Source organism: Lepeophtheirus salmonis, chromosome 14 (assembly GCF_016086655.4).
Source record: "Lepeophtheirus salmonis chromosome 14, UVic_Lsal_1.4, whole genome shotgun sequence".
In the NCBI taxonomy this organism is placed as follows: domain Eukaryota; kingdom Metazoa; phylum Arthropoda; class Copepoda; order Siphonostomatoida; family Caligidae; genus Lepeophtheirus; species Lepeophtheirus salmonis.
In genome coordinates, this window is record NC_052144.2 from 32,970,388 (window position 1) to 32,974,521 (window position 4,134).

The following is a 4,134-nucleotide window of genomic DNA, read 5'->3' on the forward strand; positions in this document are numbered from 1 at the left end:
CTAACAACAAACGTGATTCTAGAAATGACAAATGTGTCCTCCTTCTTTACCTGACTTTTTGTCAGATCTGAAAGATTTTGTTATTTCGTCAGTCAATAAATTCAGGGGTTGTGTAGACTGTAGAGGCTTTTTGTATATACAGTTAATCTCTAACAAAAAATATTATTGATCTAACTTGCGTGTTCTATGAGAATCAGCATGTTAAGGTTCATAAGAATATTTTTTCTTCACTCACTGAGCTATAAAAGCTGAAGGTCGTCGTCCTCTCTATAGTTGTACATTTTCTCATCTCCCCAAACAATACAGCAGTTAGCTGATGTTAATATGGGTCTAATTTCAGTAGTACCTAATGTATTGTTCCCACCTTCTTCTCACAATTTCTGGAATGGCCAACCTTAGATATCACAGGTTCATTACCTAGATACACCTTTGACATAACAGAATAATATTTTTTTATACATGATCTTGCTTCTGTAATATTCGTGAGTATGTGGTTTGTCAAAATATCATACAGGAAAGTAAAATGAATTGGATCAAAAGATAAAAAAGTAGCATTAGTTTGAAAATAATTCCAGTTCTTCATTTAATATAACAAGACATTATACAAAATATGTATTCAAATAAATAACAAGTATGTGTTTATATGGTTAAAATATATTATTTATGATTTATTGATTAACAAAAAACATGTAAAATTATGAAAAGTGAACAACGCAATCGTTATTTTTTTAACTATTAAGTTATTTATTTAAAATCATTTAAAACAACTAATTTTCTATGTCAATATAATTCCCTTGAAAATGTACGCTAATAATTATATCAGTCGAGTTCAAGAAACACCCATTTAAAAGCTGATACTTAAAATATATAAATATGTCTGCTTGGTAAGAGTTTATTTATAAATGACATGATGTGTATGTTTGACATTGTTTAGTGAAAAATAAAAATTTGATTTATTGTAGCGTTATTAATTTTTCTTTCAAGAAATATATATATATATGGATGTACATAAATTCATTTTGTATTCAATATAACTGAATGAATAACAAGTTCAATATTCATTATAGTTATGGATGTATATTCATAAATTATTTCAATATAATATGTATTTTTGTCAAAATGAACAATTTAAAAACAATATTTACTATTTAAATTATAGAGCTTCACTTTCATATAACCAAAAAAAGGACTCTTGAACTTTTATGACTTCTTTTTTTTTTTTTTTTTTTTTTTGTTCAGTTTAAGAACCTATTTTTATTTTAGAGAAAGGCAGGGATCTTTTGAAATAGTCTTTTTATAAGTCATTATATTTATAGCTCTCTTCCTATATTAAAAATTAAATATAAAAGCTACATGAAAAGAGTTTAAAGTTCTTATAAAATTTTTGTCAATTCTATTATTTTTTATTCCAAAATTGATTGAAGACATTCTGTATGAATGTAAATAGATCATTTTATTAAATAGAAGTTTGATTACTAAACTAAACACTTTAGCTTTTCTTTATCATTGAGATAAAGTTAATATTATTTAACCAATTAATATTCAATATTATTAAAATGGTTCACAAAAAGTGTTTCTAAAAACGTTAAGTCTCAATTAATCCATCCATATCTTTATGACCATTCCCTGAATGTAGGTTATTATTTATAACTTTTCTATAATTTGTTAGATTGGCAATCAAAACATTTTTTTGCATCCTATACCAAGAGTGTGCATTCTTCATACGCTTAATCTCCTTGTATAGCTGAAGGATACATGAGTGCTTCAGCAGTTGATGGACATCCCGAAACCTAAATACTGACAGAGGCATTCTGATTACATCGAAGAACAACTAAATATAAGTATATTGTCACAACAGCCTATAAAGATAACCAAACTTGATTCAAACATTTGAGTATATTCTTTATGAAACGCGGGAAGCGTTTTATTGTTAAAAGTTTTTGACAAAAGAATAACGTTGGCCTGACGAGGAGAGGCGCAAGATACAACACCTTATCAATCTGTCTTATAAGGTGGGCTTCAATGTGCATCATTTCTACGGCAAGGTATACGATACCAAAGGTTAGAGGCCCAATGAAAAGAGCGACATAATTCGCCTTGTTTTCTTATCCACAATGAATGGAGTATATTGCCAAAAAATATCCTTTTCTATTTGTGGCATGGCATCTCTATCAGGGAAGGATTTGTCCTTTATGGAAAAGGACTACGTGGGGCACCTCCTCACAGAGTTTAAACTAGATATTTATCTTCGTAGTAACGTACTCTATTAAAATAATTTCTTACGATTAATTACTACATTGACTAATTTTGTTTAAAATTGTTTTATTTTTTAATATTTCGATCAATTAATTGTTGAATATAGCTTCATTGAGAGTGAGACTTATCATATATTTTCTTGTGATAAGAAATGTATGTTATGTTAGGGGAAAAACTCAAAATTACAACTAATCTATCCATTTTTTTAAATCAAAAATAGAATTCTTTAAACTAGGGGTGCCCCAATGCATCAGAACCAGTATCGGAATGGCTCAGTACTGCCAATTTTGCATACTTATTTACTTACAATCTTACAAAAAAAAAAAAAAAAAAGATCTTATTTTATTATTTCAAATGGTGAACCAATATAAAAGGAGGTGAGGATCATCGTATAGAATAACCTAGGTCTATGGACTTCTATATGCAGGGGCCCAGGATAAAATAATTTTTGTGAATTATTATTTTAACATATACATAAAAAGCTCATTAATAATATACCTTTTGAACAAAAAATTCTTGTCATTACATATTCTTTGTCTAAAATCACGTTTATTATTGTTTTTGCAAGTCTTAAAACATGAAATATACCTTTAAAACCTTCCAAAGATTCTGATTTTGTGCAAACACCTTATATAATAGTTCACGTTTTTAGAATATCTTTACCACATTTTCTAACTGTTGTTACTTTTTGTTAATTGATCGTCGTATTGTGAACAATTATTTTTGAAGGATGAATTCTCCATTACATTTTGGTAGAGCTTGAATAAAAATAAAAATAATTAATTATAATTTAATAATATTTTCTATGATATATGAGGCCTTAATAAATTATGGGAAATTCAAGATCCAATTGAAGTCATAATCAAAAAGAGATTAGTAACCAAACCTGGGTATATTAAAAGAAATTATGGAAAAATTTGGAAATTTAGTTGGTAAGATCGAACAGGTTCCTCAATTTTTGGTACCTAAGATCAATGATTACTAAAGCATTAAATAAATTTCTTTCTGGGAGACTAATGTTTAAAATATAACTTTCTAGGAGTATCCCATCAATTGCAACAGTAGGGGGAGAAGGTAAAATTAATTACCAAATTCTAAAAAATATAGAGCTACAAATATCTAATGTATACCCACATAAAGAGTAAATGATCTGCCCTTTACAAAATAACATTTAAAGAATATGAAACTGAATTTAGATGGGAGATAGGCCTTCATATAAGAATTGAAAGTGTAATATATTGTTATCTATTAAAGCAGTTGTTCTTAACTTGGGTTCGATAGAGCGTCAGGGGTTCGGTGAGACACTCTCAGGGATTCTGAATGATCCTCGCATCCACTGACGTATCCAATGGGGCGACCTGATTTCAGTGCGAGTGTCCTGGTGAATAGGTACTATATGGATCTACTTTTATAAAGGAATTTGATGGGAGTCAATGTCCTCATTGTATAATTTGGACTTCCAAGGAGAGTAATTCGAGTCTAGCATAGGCAAAACTGAATTAAATAAAACTTCCTAAAACTGCATAGAGATGGGAAATACAAAAACACAGGACTCGTTTTGTTGGCTTTGTTCATTGAACACGTTTTTGGCTGCAACTGATGCATACCACATTCTGTGCACTAATAAAATATAAAACTATACTTTGAAGAAATTATGTTTCATTTTTCAATCACGAAGGGTTTCGGTAAATGCACTGATGAAGCTTGCAGGGTTTACTACCTCCAATGAAGTTAAGAACCACTGTTTTAAAGGAAAATCCTGCTACAATCCCTATCTTCATACAATTTATCCTTCCTAAGTCATATAACAGACAAGAGTCTTAATTCAGTAACAGTCAAAACAAAAATTATTAAATAAGAAGAACCTACGGAAAATGT

At 29.1% G+C, this 4,134-nt stretch overlaps 1 pseudogene; it reads right to left on the reverse strand.

Annotated features, from left to right (window-relative positions):
- Positions 1 to 1,585: 1,585 nt before the first annotated feature.
- On the reverse strand, positions 1,586 to 3,868 carry LOC121128854 (NADH-quinone oxidoreductase subunit B-like; annotated as a pseudogene).
- Between the last annotated feature and the right edge of the window lie 266 nt (positions 3,869 to 4,134).